The sequence below is a fragment of the Ovis canadensis genome, chromosome 18 (genome assembly GCF_042477335.2).
Source record: "Ovis canadensis isolate MfBH-ARS-UI-01 breed Bighorn chromosome 18, ARS-UI_OviCan_v2, whole genome shotgun sequence".
NCBI lineage: Eukaryota > Metazoa > Chordata > Mammalia > Artiodactyla > Bovidae > Ovis > Ovis canadensis.
This window is the reverse complement of record NC_091262.1, coordinates 42736877-42756609: the sequence shown is the minus strand read 5'-3', so window position 1 is coordinate 42756609 and position 19733 is coordinate 42736877. Positions and strand designations below refer to the sequence as shown.

The window sequence follows — 19733 nt, the reverse complement described above, 5'->3', positions numbered from 1 at the left end:
TAGCTGGGGTCTCTACCCTGGGTCACAGGACGGTGAGTCTTGGAAACAGAAAGATGACTGGCACCCTCGCTGGTCTGCATGTGTAGGCAAGGGGACAGGGAGCAGCAGGGACCACCCTGCTGCCTCTATGAGGGAAGGAGGCCGGGGCAGCTGGATATGCTCAGGTGTGAGGAGAAGGGGAACCTGGCCTGCACCGTGCAGGTGGGATCACTGATGTAATACAGCCCACAAGGGCGGGGGTAGACACGACTGCAGGCCGCCTCCCTCTCTCAACATGTGTGGCCAGCGTTCGGGGCTGTGGGACTGTGTTGGGAGGGTCACTGATGTCACCATCGTGCAGGTGAGGGGCCGAGGGCCAGTGTGACCTGCTGAAGGACAAGCGTCGGCTCATGCTAATGGGCTCCGGTTGCCCCAGCTACACAGGGTTTATTGAGAAGAGGACTGACTCCACAGGAACTGGTTCTGCCACGCAGTGGGAGATAGGTCAGCACTGGTTTCTCTTACCCAGCATGGCCGGATAAGGTCCCAGCCCGAGAGCTGCAGCCACCAAAAAGCCCCCAAGACACGCTCAGGCCCTCTCGGCCTGACTAGGATTAAAGCAGGTAAGGAACCTGTCCTGGGCTGACGGTCCCCTGGGACACGTCTCCAGAGGGTGTGGCTCTTTCCGTGGCCAAGTTCCCAACACAGCAAGTGATACTGACAGGGAAATGCTTCATGTGGGCCCAGGTGCAGCAAACACAGCCAGGCTAGGAAGCACCGTCCATTCTCAAGCCCCAAGGATCAAATCAGTTCCTCACAGTGCTGAGTGAGGAACACTCATAGTGACTGCAAGGGGAGCGTATGACCACAGGCAGCAATGAGGGCTCTACGAGCTGTAATCAGAGTTGAGATTTATTTCAACTTTGTATCATGTCTCCAGAAACCCCATCAAAGGCCTCGTCACTAAAGTCAGATGCTTATTTTAGGCAGAGGTTTGGTGGGACAAACAAGAGAAGGGAGGCTGCTCAAAGCTTGGGATCAGCACAGACTGTGTGTGAGCGGGGAGAGCAGAACCAATACCAAAAAACCATGGGAACAGCTCCTAAGAGTTCTCCTCATGAGGAGAAACCAGCTTCTTTCCTTCCTTGTGTGTCTGTAGGACACAATGGGTAGGACCTTAGCGAGACTGACTGCAGCAATCACTTCTCGCTATGCGGAAGTCACTGTGCTGTAACCTTATGCTTCTCAGGGCCACGTGCCAATTATATCTCGATAAAGCTGACAAGAAAAATAATCCCAAGAAACCAGCAGGAGGATCTGTCTTGCAGGGAGGCCTGGAAGGGAGGCCGAGAGGGGAGGCCGGGAGAAGAGGCTGGGGTTCAGGAATGGAAGAGAGACTTCCTTTTTATTGTTTTCCTTTGTGGATGGTTTGATTTAAAAAAAGAAAACCAACCAAAAACATGGCATATATTGCCTTTCACATATATGAATATTAAGTCATTAAGTTTAGTTTAAAAATCTATAAACAGGGACTTCCTGGTGGTCTAGTGGCTAGGACTCCACACTCTCTGCTTCCCCTGAAGGGGGCCCAGGTTTGATCCCTGGTCGGGGAACTAAATCCTATATGCCACAGCTAAAGATTTTGTGTGCCGCAACTAAGACCAGGTGCAGCCAAATAAATGATTTTTTTTTTAAACGAGATCAAACCAGTTAATCCTAAAGGAAATCAACCCTGAATATTCATTGGAAGGACTGATGCTGAAGCTGAAGCTCCAACACTCTGGCCACCTGACGTGAAGAGCCAACTCACTGGAAAAGACCCTGATGCTGGGAAAGATTGAAGGCAGGAGGAGAAGGGGATGACAGAGGAGGAGATGGTTGGATGGCATCACTGACTCAACGGACATGAGTTTGAGCAAGCTCCGGGAGATGGTGAAGGACAGGGAAGCCTGGCGTGCTGCAGTCCACGGGGTCGAAAAGAGTCGAACACGACTTAGCGACTGAACAACAACAACAAAGAAACAAACTGGTTATACAGTCGAGGAAGCAAACGTGAAAAAGCTGAGGCCCAGTGCTTTTGATTTACATTTCTGAAACAAACGCGAAGGCTCAAAATCTACAAGTGCAGAAGGAGCAGAGTGGAAGTCCCCCCAACCTGCCTGCCCGAGCCACCATCTCTGTCCACGGCTACTCGGCTACCTGTTTCCTGAGCATCCTTCTGGAGGTGTTTTATTCTTATCCAAGCAAACATGAATACATATTCTGCCCCGTCCCTTTTATCAACACACCTGGCAGCACATTCTGCACTTGGGCTTTTCCATTAAAACACATCCTGCTGATCTTTCCATCACTGCCTCAGAGAGATGTGGCGTCACTTACTAACAATGCTCTTGACAGGCATTGAAGTTGTTTTTGAATGTCTGCAGTCACAGACAGCCTATAGCCTGGGTCACATGAGGAGGCACCAGGCGAGGCTGGCAGAGCAAGGACCCGGCACTGAATCTTGGCTCAGCCACCTGCTAGCTGAGAGGCGTCAGGCAAAGTACTCACTCTCCCTGTTCTTCAGTGTCCTCATCTGTAAAGTGGGATCACATTAACAACACCTACTTCACGGATCGGCCTGGGGAATGAAATGACTTTAACGATGGTAGAGATTCAGAAAAGTGACTCACATGGAAGTGCAGCTCTGGGCTCTCAGCTGCAGGGTAGTCCCTGCGCCCCCTCCCCCAAGTCCACACCCATCCACAGCTCCGAGGATGTAGCCCATAGCCCGTCCTAGCTCCCAGCACTCTTACCATGCCCAGAGTCCACCCTCATTGTGAGGAGAGGAGACGCAGAGGGAAGAACCAAGGAGGAAGCAGAAGACCCACCATCCAGGTTTATAGCAGAGACCCAGCCCACACTCCATAGGACTCCATCCAGGGTTAGAGCAGAGACCCAGCCCACACTCCACGAGATTCCATCCAGGTTTATAGCAGAGACCCAGCCCACATTCCACAGGACTCCATCCAGGGTTAGAGCAGAGACCCAGCCCACACTCCACAGGACTCCACCCAGGTTTATAGCAGAGACCCAGCCCACACTCCACAGGACTCCACCCAGGTTTAGAGCAGAGACCCAGCCCACATTTCATAGGACTCCATCCAGGTTTATACCAGAGACCCAGCCCACACTCCACAGGACTCCATCCAGGTTTATAGCAGAGATCCAGCCCACACTCCACAGGACTCCATCCAGGGTTAGAGCAGAGACCCAGCCCACACTCCACAGGACTCCATCCAGGTTTATAGCAGAGACCCAGCCCACACTCCACAGGACTCCATCCAGATTTATAGCAGAGACCCAGCCCACACTCCACAGAACTGCATCCAGAGCAACAAAGACCCAGTCCATACTCCACAGGACTCCATCCAGGGTTAGACCAGAGACCCAGCCAGCCAACACTCAACAGGACCTTCACCCAGAGCAGTAGGACCTTTTAACAAGAATGTACTGCTTATTGGTCAACTCTGCACAAGGTATCCTTACAGAAACCCAACCAGTACCATTAGTTTCCAGGAAAGGGTTCTTAAAAGATGCCCTGATCCCAATGCTTTGGCTGTCTCTCCATCAGATTCCTGAGACCATAGAAGAAGGAGGGGCACATTTGCCTGCTCAAGTGCTTGGGCAGCACTGCAGGGAGAGGACAGGATAATCCAAGCTGATGCCCGAGGTCGCTGACAAATGGCCTTGTCTTCATTCACTGTCTTCAGTGCATTTCCTCTCAATGAACTGAGCTCCTAATGAACAAACAGGGTTATTCCTATTCAAAGAGAGAACAAGAATTAAGGCAAGACTAAGGCAGAGTTTGCCAGTAGGAAAGTACCACCAATGATATCGCTTTTCTCTTCCAGCGTTTTGAATTAAGTGCTAATCCAAACAAGCTAGATGTGGGGGAAAGATTTTGTTAGATCAAGGGCTCTGAACTAATCTTTTTGAATTCCTGGCTTTTCTTCAGCCATAAGCAAAGTTATGAACAACAAAGAATTTATTAAATCTCTGCCACCCTCACACTCTTATGGCAGAAAGTGAAGAGGAACTAAAGTACCTCTTGATGAAGCTGAAAGAGGAGAGTGAAAAAGCTGGCTTAAAACTCAACATTCAGAAAACTATATCATGGCATCCAGTCCTATCACTTCATGGCAAATAGATGGGAAAACAATGGAAACAGTGACAGACTTTATTTTCTTGGGCTCCAAAATCACTGCAGATGGTGACTGCAGCCATGAAATTAAAAGATGCTTGCTCCTTGGAAGAAAAGCTATGACAAACCTAGATAGCATTTTTAAATGCAGAGATATTACTTTGCTGACAAAGGTCTGTCTAATCAAAGCTATGGTTTTTCCAGTAGTCATGTATGGATGTGAGAGTTGGACCATAAAGAAGGCTGAGTGCCAAAGAATTGATGCTTTTGAACTGTGCTGCTGGATAAGACTCTTGAGAGTCCTTTGGACTGCAGGGAGATCAAATCAGTCAATCCTAAAGGAAATTGAGTTCAGTTCAGTTCAGTCGCTCAGTCGTGTCCGACTCTTTGCGACCCCATGAATCGCAGCACGCCAGGCCTCCCTGTCCATCACCAACTCCCGGAGTTCACTCAGACTCATGGCCATTGAGTCAGTGATGCCATCCAGCCATCTCATCCTCTGTCATCCCCTTCTCCTCCTGCCCCCAATCTCTCCCAGCATTAGAGTCTTTTCCAATGAGTCAACTCTTCACATGAGGTGGCCAGAGTACTGGAGTTTCAGCTTTAGCATCATTCCTTCCAAAGAAATCCCAGTCCTGAATATTCATTGGAAGGACTGATGCTGAAGCTCAAGCTCTAATAGTTTGGCCACCTGATGCAAAGAACTGACTCACTGGAAAAGACCCTGATGCTGGAAAAGACTGAAAGCAGGAGAAGGGGACAACAGAGAAGAGATGGTTGGATGGCATCACTGACTCGATGGACATGAGTTTGAGCAAGCTCATGAGTTGCTGAAGGACAGGAAAGCCTGGCGTGCTGCAGTCCACAGGGCCACAAAGAGTTGGACACTACTGAGTGACTGAACTGACCGAACTGAACTCAAGGAGGGGTCTTCAGATCTATAGGCAGTCGGTCAAAAGCACAGGTGATAACCCAGGCTTACAACTGGTGTACCAAGCACAGTGGGGTGGGGAAGAGGGGGCAGATAGTCTTGCTGGACTGAATGCTCAGTCTGTAGGGCTGATGCTGTCCTGTGGCAGGTGGTGCCAGAATGGAGTTACACTGTAGCACACCCAGGTGGAGCTGCAGAGAATTGCCTGGCCTGGGGAAATCCGCACAGGTCCAGGAGGGAGGTAGAAGTGGGTTTTTCCCTACTCCATGTTTCTATTTTACAACACCAGCTGTAGTTTTCTTGAAATTTTCTGGTCCTGCTCTTTGTTTTTGCTGCCTGAGTTGCTTCTTCCCCCCAGGGTTTGTTTTCTGTAAAGTCTGTGTCTGTTTTGATGTTGCATAAACTTCTCACATGTGTGGGGGTCCTTTTCTATTTATCAGTGAGGCACTAAGAATGATTAGAGGTTCTGCATGCTGGAATGTGAAAACACACTTTTTGTTTATTGATTTCGTATTCAGCAAACTTGCTAGCCAGAACAAAATGAGAACGGAAATGTTATCATAGCATGCCAGCTAGCTGAGATGTAAACAATGCTTGTTTTCATAGTAAATGCAAGCACTTCGCATCAGAAACAGTGGAGACCGGAAGAAAATGTACTCTTTTTAAAGTGCTGAAATAATAGAAAAGAAACAGGACTGACCCAGGATCCAGTGAAAATAACTGTTCAGAAATAGGTGGAGCCATGGCACCCTCGCCTTGATTCCGGTTGGCAGAGTCAAAATCAACGTGTCAGTAAATAAACCTATCCTTAAAAACAAACCAAAAGATGGGTTGAAATAAAGATATTCTGAGATAAATCCAAGCAGGGAAGGGTTATGGCCAGCAGGCTAAGAAATGGAGAAGCAGCTCTTCAGGCAGAAGGAATATGGTCACACCTAAAACCTGGATCCACAGGGACAGCATGGGGAAGAGTAGCTTTTTTTTTTTCCTTCACTCGGGGCTAGGCCTCCCTCTGTCACCTCTATTTAACCTTCACTACCTGTTTGGATCAGCAGTATTTTTATAATCATCCAGTTCCAACGATCTCCTATTTTAAATTATGGTATTTTCCTTTGACACGAGTCATTTAGTAGTGTTGCTCAACTATCAAATGTATAGGCTTTTTCTAGTAACCTCTTAAGTTTTGATTTCTTACGTGTACTCTCAGAGGACAGGGTTTATATACTACCAATCCTTGGAAATAGCCTGAAGCTTGCCAAATGGCCCATGACGTGCCCAATTCTCATAAACAATCCACCTTGTGCTGGAAAGGCGAGTGTGTTCTTCAGTCATTGTGTATAGGTCCACTGGTTGGACCTAATTTTCAACTGTGATGTTCAGAATTCTCTTCCTACTGACTTTTGCTGTTTTATCTATCAAACGTACTTGAGGTACCCTAAACCTCCCACCTTGTGCGTTAGTCTGTCTTTTTCTCTTTGGAGTTTTAATGAATTTTTGCTTTATATATTTCGAGGCCATGTCAGGACTGAACCAAATCTTTTATCAACATCAGTGATCCTCTTTCCAGCTTCAGGAAGGCTTTCCACCTTAACGTTTGTTTCTCCAAAGTTAAGGGAACTACATCGGCTTTCTTTGGTTAGCATTTTCTTGGGCTACCTTTTACCATCCACTGATTCTTAACTTTGCAGTTTTCTTATAGTTTAAATATTGTTCTTACATATAGCTCTCTTGGTCAGTCACAGCATGAAGCAGATAGCATAATTAAACTCAGATAATCCAATGGCTTCCCAGGTGGTTCAGTGGTAAAGAATCTGCCTGCCAATGCAGGAGATGTGGGTTCAATCCCTGGGGTTGGGAAAATCCCCTGCAGAAGGAAATGGCTACCCATTCCAGTATTCTTGCCTGGAAAATCCCATGGACAGAGCAGCCTGGCAGGCTACAGTCCATGGGGTCCCAGAGTCGGACACGACTGAAGTGGCTTAACAACAATGAGCAGAGGAAAGGGATGATGGGGTTCCCCAGGGCTAGAAACAGAAGCGGTGTTAAGCCCACAGGTGTACTATAGCCTATAGGCAAGGGGAGGGGAGGGTGTGACCCCAAGGGATGCTGGAGGGATAAATAACTCACACAGAAGTACCCCTTTCCTCCCTCTATTCTCCTGCTGAAGTTCTCTTGGCTGAACTCCACCACAAGCCATGGGCAGAGAGCCTTTGCACAAGCCAGCCTCAAGGCAGAGTGGGGCAGACGCAACAGCAAACACTCAAAAATCTAATCTGATGATCTTTGTCTTCTAAATGGAGCAGTCTGTCTACCTTTATTGGAACTGTCAACATAGCTGGACTTCACAGCTTGTTTTGTGTATTCTAGTTGTTTCGCTACTTGTTCTGTTCTTGGTCTTTCTGGTGCCAGACACAGAAGCCCACACCATCTCTTAACATTCCAATTTCGTCTTTGTTTAGGGGTAATTCACTAGTAATTTATGAAAGATATTTACCTTATACTAAAAAAAAAAAATCAAATAACAAAACCTCAAATCATACCATGAAGAAAATCAAATCACTAAGTGGGAATAAAAAGAGAATGAGCGAAACTCTAGAGAAGAAATTTAAGAAGTCAAGTGGGCCTTAGAAAGCATCACTATGAACAAAGCTAGTGGAGGTGATGGAATTCCAGTTGAGCTATTTCAAATCCTGAAAGATGATGCTGTGAAAGTGCTGCACTCAATATGACAGCACATTTGGAAAACTCACCAGTGGCCACAGGACTGGAAAAGGTCAGTTTTCATTCCAATTCCAAAGAAAGGCAATGCAAAAGAATGCTCAAACTACTGCACAATTGCACTCATCTCACATGCTAGTAAAGTAATGCTCAAAATTCTCCAAGCCAGGCTTCAGCAATACGTGAACCGTGAACTTCCTGATGTTCAAGCTGGTTTTAGAAAAGGCAGAGGAATCAGAGATCAAATTGCCAACATCCGCTGGATCATGGAAAAAGCAAGAGAGTTCCAGAAAAACATCTATTTCTGCTTTATTGACTATGCCAAAGCCTTTGACTGTGTGGATCACAATAAACTGTGGAAAATTCTTCAAGAGATGGGCATACCAGACCACCTAACCTGCCTCTTGAGATATCTGTATGCAGGTCAGGAAGCAACAGTTAGAATGGACATGGAACAACAGACTGGTTCCAAATAGGAAAAGGAATACATCAAGGCTGTATATTGTCACCCTGCTTATTTAACTTCTATGCAGAGTACATCATGAGAAACGCTGGGCTGGAAGAAACACAAGCTGGAATCAAGATTGCTGGGAGAAATATCAATAATCTCAGATACACAGATGACACCACCCTTATGGCAGAAAGTGAAGAGGAACTAAAAAACCTCTTGATGGAAGTGAAAGAGGAGAGTGAAAAAGTTGGCTTGAAGCTCAGCATTCAGAAAACGAAGATCATGGCATCTGGTCCCATCACTTCATGGGAAATAGATGGGGAAACAGTGGAAACAGTGTCAGACTTTATTTTTTTGGGCTCCAAAATCACTGCAGATGGTGATTGCAGCCATGAAATTAAAAGACGCTTACTCCTTGGAAGAAAAGTTTTGACCAACCTAGATAGTATATTCAAAAGCAGAGACATTACTTTGCCGACTAAGGTCCGGCTAGTCAAGGCTATGGTTTTTCCTGCGGTCATGTATGGATGTGAGAGTTGGACTGTGAAGAAGGCTGAGCGCTGAAGAATTGATGCTTTTGAACTGCGGTGTTGGAGAAGACTCTTGAGAGTCCCTTGGACTGCAAGGAGATCCAACCACTCCATTCTGAAGGAGATCAACCCTGGGATTTCTTTGGAAGGAATGATGCTAAAGCTGAAACTCCAGTACTTTGGCCACCTCATGCGAAGAGTTGACTCATTGGAAAAGACTCTGATGCTGGGAGGGATTGGGGGAAGGAGGAGAAGGGGATGACAGAGGATGAAATGGCTGGATGGCATCACGGACTCGATGGATGTGAGTCTAAGTGAACTCTGGGAGATGGTAATGAACAGGGAGGCCTGGCGTGCTGCGATTCATGGGGTCACAAAGAGTCGGACACAACTGAGCAACTGAACTAAACTGAACTAAGGCTATATATAAGTCTTAAGACTATTTAAGTCAAATAAGAGACCACAAAAATATTTATAGGAGCTATGATCCACAAAGGGTTATTACATTTGTATTTTACATGAAGCACCTATTAGCTTGATAATAACAATACTGACTATTCTCCGGACAAAAAAAGAAAGGGTAATTAAACACACACACACTGTGCACACAAACATATGGGAAAGCGTTCAACCTCCTAATTATCACAATGCAAATTGAAAGGAAGATAGCATTTATCTCCTTGAGAGTTGGCAATGACAGTGCTTACTTATGCCTGATAACCTTGTAGGTTGGTTCAACCATTTTGAAAAGCAAATTGTAAAAATGTATCAGGAATATGTATATTTGTGGTTTCCACTGCTTATCTGTCCTATGACCTTTTATTCTGGTGAATGACTCCAAGAAAATACTTTTAAATTTAGGAAAACACTTTCTGCACTAAGTTGTCTATTTATAACAGCAAAACCCCCAGAAAATAATCTATGTGTCCTAAAACAGTGGGATGTTTAAATAAATGACTTTCCTAGTGGCTCAGACGATAAAGCGTCTGCCTACAATGTGGGAGACCAGGTTCGATCCCTGGGTTGGGAAGATCCTCTGGAGAAGGGAATGGCAACCCACTCCAGTACTCTTGCCTGGAAAATCCCATGGATGGAGGAGCCTGGTAGGCTACAGTCCATGGGGTCGCAAAAAGTCGAACAAGACTGAGTGACTAAACTTTCTAAATAAGTGATGATACTTCTATTTGGCAAGGTATTATAAAAATATATAAGATGCTGCTTACAGAGATGTGCAAGTAGCAAAAAGAAATACAAAGTCAGACACGCTGCACGGTTAGAAAACACTGTAAAATGTCAAGTCTGAAAAACTCAAGTGGAAATATGGACATACTGAATACGACGTGTTTCTGAAAAAGGATAAAGTTAAGTGTTTCAAACATTCAATGCACTTGAGGGTGGGGGACTGGGGGGAGGGGATCTGGCTGCCAGAATGCTGACCAGGGTGGCTGCACCTCTGTGGCTGATGCGACGGTGGGGAACCTGGGGATGGGGTTTTCAGGAGAGCTCTTCCTCTTCCCACGATTCCCTGTTCATTTTTATCAATGTCTAGTGCATTATTTGTAAAAATGAAGTATTCAAGAAAAATCTCATCTCTTTGTTCCACCCAAGACCAGGAGACACAGAATGATGAATGAAGCCATGACTTGAGAACGTGCACAAGCTTGTACAACCTGGACAAGCAGGGTGTCGCCCTCCCTCTCCCTCCTGCACTAGGAGACTCGGGGGAACAATGTCCTAAAACAGGCCCCTGAAAGAGCAGAAGGGAGGCAGAGGCCCTCTGAGACCCACCAAGTACTCTCAAAGCTAATGGGGTTAGAACGGGGCTTCTGGACATCTGTGTGTGTGGCCTCCCGACGTGCTCAGTTCTCTCCAGGCAGCAGGAGCAATCTCCCAGAAAAGGAGTTTTAGTGACAAACCTGGAAGCCAGCACAGAAGGCATTGCTGGAAACCTGACTTTCTTCCTAGCTGCCAGTACGAGATAAATCGAGCCATCAAACACAGATTGCAAAAGCTCCATTCTTCTTCTCGAAGTGAAGATTAGCTCAAAGCAGATGTCAATTCAACAGTCAATAAAACCAACAAGAGAGTGAGAACAGCTATGCTCTCAGTAAGAAAGAAACATATGAAAGTTACTGAACTGAAATCAAGAAACCATGGAACTTTTTATGATGAAAAAAGGGAAAGAACAGTCACATGGGAGAGACTAATTTCTTCTTTTGTTAACTGATTATTATACGGGTTATGAGTTTAACCTCAGATATGCAGATGACACCACCCTTATGGCAGAAAGTGAAGAGGGGAGTGAAAAAGCTGGCTTAAAATTCAACATTCAAAAACTGAACATCATGGCATCTGGTCCTATCACTGCATTGCAAATAGATGGGGAAACAATGGAAGCAGTGACAGACTTTATTTTCTTGGGCTCCAAAATCACTGCAGATGGTGACTGCAGCCATGAAATTAAAAGACGCTTGCTCCTTGGAAGAAATGCTATGACCAACCTAGACAGCATAGCAAAAAGTAGAAATATTACTTTGCGGACAAATGTCCATCTAGTCAAAGCTATGGTTTTGCCATTAGTCATGTACAGATGTAAGAATTGGCCCATAAAGATAGCTGAATGCCGAAGCATTGGTGCTTTTGAACTGTGGTGCTAGAGAAGACTCTTGAGAGTCCTTTGGACTGCAAGGAGATCAAACCAGCCAATCCTAAAGGAAATCAACCCTGAACATTCATTGGAAGGACTGATGCTGAAGCTCAAGCTCTAATACTTTGGCCACCTGATGCAAAGAACTGACTCACTGGAGAAGACTCTGATGTTAGGTAAGATTGAAGGCAGGAGGAGAAGGGAACGACAGAGGATGAGATGATTGGATGGCATCACTGACTTGATGGACATGAGTCTGAGCAAGCTCCAGGAGTTGGTGAAGGACAGGGAAGCCATGGGGTCACAAAGAGTCGGATATGACTGAGACTGAGCAACTGAAATGAACAGATGAGTATGCACAGCTTAAAACAGATGATTCAAATTATATGGGCTTTTGATTTAAACAAGGTTTACAGCCACAGGCACCTTCACTCACTCCCCCATCCAACAACTGCATGTTAGCCACATTCCAGGTGCTGGAGAGGAGAGACAGCATTCCGCTCTTTCTTAGCACACCAGCATCACACTGGGCCAGTGCTGACAGATGCCCATGATGACCACCCTCCCAGCACTTCACAGGGACCACTGGAGCACACACCCAATCTGCCAATGACCTTGTGCTGAGGTCATGTTCTCTAGAAAGCCAGAGTCTGTGGCAAAGCCTATGGGCTGAGGCTTTACAAGGAGGGGCAATCATGGGGGTAGGGAAGGCTGGGCAGGCAGGGGGCAACAGATACTGAGCTGGCTGTGTGTTCCCAGCAAAGTTGCAGGTTCTAGGCTGAGGAGCTCCTCCCCACGGACCTTGAAGGGCTAGGAAGGGTGTGCGCCCTGCTCCCTGGGCAAACCTCCAGTGCACTCCAGGTGTGATACCTGCCCCTCCAGGTAGCTAGGTGCTGGCGTGAACTAAGACCTCACCTCCGTATCAGTAAACAAAGGATGCTGCCACCATGGAGTCAGCCGGACCAGAGCGCTGCAGGAACTCAGAATGGAGAGAACAGGTTGCCCATGGTGCCCTCAGCTGCTGCAGCACCTCCAGCCTCCCACACAACCATGCACCCTGGAGGACTGCAAGATGAAGAAGGGTAGGGTGCTGGCCTCGGGTGTTGGGGTGCCTGTGTCAGAGGAACGCCTTCAGGGAGCCCAGAGCTCTGTCTCTTCCCACACACAAAAACACGCCAAGTTCCTTAACTTGAGATGGCTGGTTTTCTTTAATTAATACTAATTTTTTGATATCTGGACTACCTGGATTTTGTTACAAAAGCTCTAAAATGCCCTGGCTCCCTGCTTGCCCTTTGGAGCTGTCCCTCAGAGCTATCCGAGAGGCAGTTCCTTGGGCTTTAGCCCTGTGTGTCCACTGAATAAAACCTAACTCTCAACTCACCAGGTATGCATTTTTTCAGTTGCCACTGGAAAGCTGGGATTTACACGTGACCTGGAGGTGGAGAGAAAGCGGCAGCCTTCCCATGTCCTCTTGAGTCTGACTGGCCCTCTTTCTCCCTCTCCACAAGGGCCAGCTCAACTTCAAGCTGTACGACAGGGCAGCTGTGGCCCAGACATGCCTTCAGCTTCCAGGAGGCCCAGGGAGCTGACATGGGGCATGACCTCCCCACTGGGCCAGAGGCAAGGTCCCCAGGCAGCGGGGCTGAGCAACCCTGGGAGGACACAGAGGGTGTGGTGCGAGATAGACAGAGCAAAGTGTGAAGTCCAAAAAGAACGACTTCCCTGGGCTTTCTTTGGTCCCTTCCTTTCTATCCAAGGGAACACCACAGGGGTGTCCCTGGTGGTCCCATGGCTAAGACTCCATGCTCCCAATGGAGGGTGTGCTGTTTAGATCCCTGGTCAGAGAACTGGATCCCACATGCCACAACTAGAGATTCCACATGCCACAACTAAGACCTGGTGCAGCCAAGTAAAGATTCTTTTTAAATCTTTAAAAAAAAAAAAAAAGACTTGCAATTTCCTTAAAAATGAGAGAGTACCACAGCTTGGTAAGGCAGACAGAACAGCAGGCAAAGAATCACTCAGCTTGCCAAAGAAAAGAAACACATGACAGGTCCAGGGATGCCCACTGCAGACATCTCCATTCACCATCTGCACCATCGTGACCTGGAACCTCCCTGGCCTGCAACACAGGGGCCATGATCCCCCGACACCACAGGGCAGGAGACTGGGAGCTTCCAGGATCAGGTTACACCCTCAGACACCCTGCTCCACGCTCACTGCACTCAGAGTCCTCGGGCCTGAAGGCAGCAGGGTTCTGGGGTCTGCAGGCCCGGGCTCCCTCTCGCCCCTGCCTCCTCACAGACTCTGCCTCTTCTCCATTAGGTTGGCGTGAGCATGGAGCAGGTTCCAGCTGCATAACTTACCCAGCCCTGCAGCTTTACTCCGCGTGACTTGGCAAACACACCAACCAAACACGGCTGGGCCTCTTTGATCGCGCCCTGGCTCCGACTGTCAGGTTTAGGGAAAGGAGAAACTCAAAGCTGGGATTCCATAGAAGTGAGCTGGTGGAGTTGGTGTGCTGGGTGGGCTCCACAGAAAGCCAAGAAATATAGGACCTTCGCTCAAGGCTCGACCCCAGGGCACCCCAAGCTCACACAGCCACTCAGAGCTGGGAAGGCAAGCTGTGGGTTATGTTCTCCCAACAGTTTCAGAATCAAGCTGTGAGTAAATTTTTGCTTCTTCTGTATGAAAAAAATGCTGCTTAAGAAGAAGAACGGATATAGAATAGATCTGCTGAGCTGCAGGCTTGAAAGAATGGACTGGATGGTAACCTAGCGAGCAGGCCCTTGACTCTGGTGTTCCCAAGCCCCCAAGCTCTCCACTCTCACAGGCAGGTTAACCCTCCCCACAGGTACCAGGCAGGTCTCCACCTGTGTCCTCTGGGCAAAAGCCTCCCCAGGGGCACGTGGGCCAGTTCCCAAAGGTTGCAGTCAGAACCTGCACTTGTGGGACAAGGTGAAAAGCGGGCAAGTATCCAGGGGAACCCACTGTGTGCCACGTCGTGCTGGAAACGCTCACACCCATCAGGTGCCCAAACACGCACGACGGAGTTCCTGTCACTCACAGGGTCCCCCAGGCTATACTCTGTGGAGCTGGAACTGGGACCCAGGCCTCTTGACATCTGCGTTCAGGCTCTTAGCACCAAATCACACCGTGGCCCCAAGTGCGGAACGCCAGGCACACTTGGGAACTTCCACTCACTTGCTACCCTGATACAGTAAACTCTACATGCGAGCCTTCAAGTTGTAGGCTTTCAAATATGTGAATGTGTGTTCACAAGTCCACTCATGAGAGTTAGTTCGCATGTCTGGTGTACACTATCACATGAGTGTGCCCTCTACACGTGGTTGTGCTCATGTGTACTTTACTGTACAGTCCTGCATAGAGGACAGTAGTTCTGCGACTTTATTTCAAGCTCAGGATGTCTAGAAGCAAGCGTAAAAGCAGCGGTGATGTAGCTGGTACTGATGTACTTTTCAGGGTACTGCACTATAAGATTAAAACTGTTTCCTCTCTTTTTCGTGTTTGTTTTTTATGTGGCATTTGTGCAAAAAGTATTATACAGCTACCACAGTGCGGTACTATATAGCTGCGTATGTTAGTTGGACACCTGGGCTGACTTTGTTGGACTCAGGAACAAATTGGACTTATAATGAGGCTCTCAGAATGGCACTCGTTCATATGGAGGAGACTTACTGTATTTAACTGTCCATCTCTGTTCTAATTTATATTTTATTTTATTACTGCAAAGATTAAGTAAGTGTTAGTTGCTCAGTTGTGTTCAACTCTTTGCAACCCCATGGACTATAGCCTGCCAGGCTCCTCTGTCCACGAGATTATCCAGGCAAGAAGACTGGAGTGGGTTGCCATGCCCTTCTCCAGGGGATTGTCCTGACTCAGGGATCAAACCCAGGTCTCCTACACTGCAGGTAGATTCTTTACCACTGAGCCACCAGGGAAACAGCTGTTGTTGACTGGTTGCCACTTTTCTTATGAATTGCTTTTTTAAGCTCTCTGCCTATTTTTCTAGTGGGAAGCTTTGCATCTTTCTTAGCAATCTGTGAGATTTCTAGACTTCTTAGTGATTATTTATATATTAATATTAGGTTATATTAATATATAAAATATTAATATTATATATTAATATTGTCTGTCTGCAGTCATCTAACCATGGGAGTTGAGATGTTAAGAGATGAAGAAGGTATCTTCCTGCCTGTGTATCAGAATTTTTTATACCAAATACTGTTTAATTATCTTCCTTGGAAAAATGAATTTTTAGCATATTGAGAACTCAAATGATGACTGTTCACTGATGAGCAAGATTTAGTAAAAGAAAAAAATGTAGTTTGATTTATTAAATAAGCAATTAAACCAATGGTGATTAGACTTTTACTCCTCCAAGTGGAGATAAGAGCTCCTGATTGTGAAGTCTGGTCCTTGGGGCAGAGTCAAGGCTCTGCTCAGAGGGGCTGGCTACTGGAATAATAAGGAGTTGGGGTGTGGGTGGGTAGGCAGAGCAGTTTGTAAGGTCTGAGTCCTGGTTGTAATTGAATGCACTCCCACTTAGAGTATGCTCATTCTCACAGCAAGTCCTTGACATAATGAGGTAAATCTGCCATTACATGCAGATGACATGGAACTATCTATAGAAAACCCTGAAGGTTCAGTTTAGTAAATCCAAGAACTATCAGAACTGATAAACGGGTTCAGTGAGGTAGCAGAATGCAGTGTCAGCATACAGAAATTGGTCGCATTTCTTTACACTAACAATGAAATAGAGAGGAAATGTAAAAATAAAACAATTCCTTTCAAAATCACATCAGACAATAAAATAAAATACTTGGGACTAAACCTGACCAAGAAGGTGAAGGAATTACACGCTGAGAACTATAAACGTTAATAAAGGAAATGGAAGATGATTCAAAGAAATGGAAAGATATCCCATGCTCTTGGATTGGAAGAATTAACAATGTTAAAATGGCCATGCTACCCAAAGCAATCTACAAATTGAATGTGATCTCTACTGAATTAACCATGATATTTTTCACAGAACTAGAACAAATAATCCTAAAATGTATATGGAACTGGAGAAGACCCAGAACTACCAAAGCATCCTGAGAAAAAAGAACAAGGCAGGAGCTATATCCCACCTCCTGTTTTTGTAAAGTTCTGTTAGGACAAGTATGGTCTTCATGTGTGTATTTCCTGTGGCTGTTTTTGCACTCAAACGGCAGAACTGAGTTGCTGGCACAGAGACCAGAAAGCCCCTCGCAGAAACAGTGTGCAGTTCTTGGGCTACAGAGACGTGAAAAAGGCCGTCTGTGAATTGCTCGAGTTTGTCCAAAATATTTTATAAATATTTTTCTGATTTTAATATTATGGTATTCTTTGCCAAACAGAAGTTTCTACTTATGTGTGTATGAATCCACCAAGATAATGATTTCCTTTCCAAATGGTGCACCAACTGTCAATAGCTTTGATCCAACACTTTGTTTTTGCCCCACCAGTTAGAAACACTGCACTCAGTGTGTCTACATGGCTCGGCTGTGGTCCCCTTGCCTCATCTGTCTATTTTGGCACCAATGCCATAGTTTTTTAAAAAAATTTTATTTTTAATTGGAGGATAACTGCTTTACAATACTGTGTTGGCTTCTGCCATACAACCACATGAATCAGTCATAAGGGACCTATGTTCCCTCCCTCCTGAAGTGCCCTCCCACCCCCCACCCCATCCCACCCCTCTAGGTCATCACAGAGCCCCGCGCTGAGCTCCCTGTGCTCTGTTTACATACGGTAGTGTATGTGCTTTAATCCTACTCTCTCAATTTGTCCCTCCCACTCCTTCCTCTGTTGTGTCCACAAGCCTGTTCTGTCTGCATCCCTGTTGGTGGCCTGCAAACAGGTTCATCAGTACCTTTTAGATTCCATACATATGCATTAATATGTGACATTTGTTTTTCTTCACTCTGTTTAACAGGCTCAAGGTTCATCTACCTCATTAGAACTGACTCAAAGGCATTCCTTTTTATGGCTGAGTAATATTTCACTGTGTATATGTACCACAACTAACTTATCCATCCATCTGTCCACAGCCATGTAGACTACTTCCATGTCCTCAGTTCAGTGCAGTTCAGTCTCTCAGTCGTGTCCGACTCTTTGCGACCCCATGAATCGCAGCACGCCAGGCCTCCCTGTTCATCACCAACTCCCGGAGTTCACTCAGACTTGCGTCCATCGAGTTAGTGATGCCATCCAGCCATCTCATCCTCTGTCGCCCCCTTCTTCTCCTGCCCTCAATCCCTCCCAGCATCAAAGTCTTTTCCAATGAGTCAACTCTTCGCATGAGGTGGCCAAAGTACTGGAGTTTCAGCTTTAGCATCATTCCTTCCAAAGAAATCCCAGGGTTCATCTCCTTCAGAATGGACTGGTTGGATCTCCTTGCAGTCCAAGGGACTCTCAAGAGTCTTCTCCAACACCACAGTTCAAAAGCATCAATTCTTCGGCACTCAGCCTTCTATTGTAAATAGTGCTGGAATGAACACTGGAGTATATGTGTCTTTTTTGATTATGATTTTCTTAGGGTGTAAGCCCAGTAGTGGGATTGCTCCATCATATGGTAGTTTTATTCCTAGTTTTTAAAGAAATCTCCATACTGTTCTTCATAGTGGTTGTATCAATTCACGTTCTCACCAACTGTGCAGGAGGGTTCCCTCTTTCTACCTGCTCTCCAGCATTTATTGTCGATTTTTTGATGATGGCCATTCTGACTGGTGTGAGGGGATACCTCAGTGTAGTTTTGATTTGTGCTTATCTAATAATGAGTACCACAGCTTTTTAATTATTATAGTTTGAAAATGTTTAAATATCTGCATTTAATTCTTTCAGAATTTTTTTCCCTTGTCTACTCTTTCAGAAAACTTCATGATCATTCAGTTGAGTAACACTCCATCCCTTAGTTTCAAGGTGATATTTGCTGGGAGTGTGTTAAAATGGTAGATTTGTTAAGAATGGATTAATTAATGATACTGAAGCCAGGCAGAGTATATAGAAAAACTCTTAAAGATTGATAACCATCTATTCTAAGCACCTATTGTGTTTCAAGAGCTCCGGTGAGTTAAAAAAAATACAGGGCCAAGTGCACACCTGTGGGTCACAGTGAGGTCTCAGAAGTCAAGTGTCCCCTGGAGCCTCAGGCCAGGGAGAAGGGAGGAGCCCTGACCCTGGTGCACAGCGAAGCTCCAGGTTCCAGGATTCTGTTAGCCTTTGTTATTTCATTTGATTTTTATCTCCTAATTGCAACACTTAAAAGCAAAAAACCCAACCACAAACATCCTAAAGCCAGACACCTGAAGGCTGGCCACAGGGATAATGAAGGAAACCTCTGGGTCGGACTGATAAGGGTGTGCTGAACACCGATCAACTGAAATGCCAAGGGCAGAGGCAACCCAGCTGTGAGCGGGGTTTGTACTCGATTGCACTCCTAACCTGGCCTGTGGAGGGAGTGACCCTGGGAGAAGATGCACCGTTTTCTTTGGCCTAGGAACTGAGGAGGAAAACAATCTCCTCTGTAGGTGAAAGAAAAAAAGTTTTAAAACACGACACATACCAGGCTGAGAATGACAAGAGGTGAGCACTGTTTGAGGGAGGGAGTCATCTGAGGACTTAGTTACTCAACCAGCCCCGGCTCTGGTCCCACTCATGGAGAGTTGTCATCCAGCACACCCCTGAAGTGAATTGGTTGTTTTCTTTCTTAAGCAATTAAGATGCAGAGGATGAAGGGGACTTAAATGCACAGTACTGATCAGCAGTCTGGTGCCCCACGCACTGGTTCTAGGGATCACGGCAGAGGAAGGACTGGCCACATTTTCTGCCGCGGGTGGCTCTGTGCTGCTGCTGTATTCCTGGCCCTGAGGCCAATGGAGACCTGGTGCCCAGGGGCCACCCTGACCTGATGACCAGTGACGGGACAGCATGCCAGCACCGACCACATCCTTGAGGTGGCTCATAGGCCCGAGTTTCTCCTGGGCTTTGGGGTCAGCATCGGGGGAACCCCTGGTCGTCCTAGGTCACTGTCTGGGGCCCCACCACGCCAACCTGCATGGTTCAGGACCTGGCCCTCACTCTTTCCCTCCTGGCCCCTTCATATGCAGAGAGCCAATGAAACCAACGCTGGCTCCACCCGGACGGCCAAGACTGGGGGCCTGTTCCTGTCCTGCACGTGGAGCAGAGCATGTGGCTTGTCGACACTGGACACCCTGTTCCCATAAAGGCCACCTCAAGAGTGGTGTCTC

The 19733-nt window shown here is 46.6% G+C and overlaps 1 protein-coding gene across 2 annotated transcripts in view; it reads right to left on the bottom strand.

Moving 5' to 3' along the window:
• PCSK6 (proprotein convertase subtilisin/kexin type 6) overlaps positions 1-19733 on the bottom strand; it is a 171061-nt gene that overhangs the window by 19310 nt on the left and 132018 nt on the right. The window lies entirely within an intron of this gene.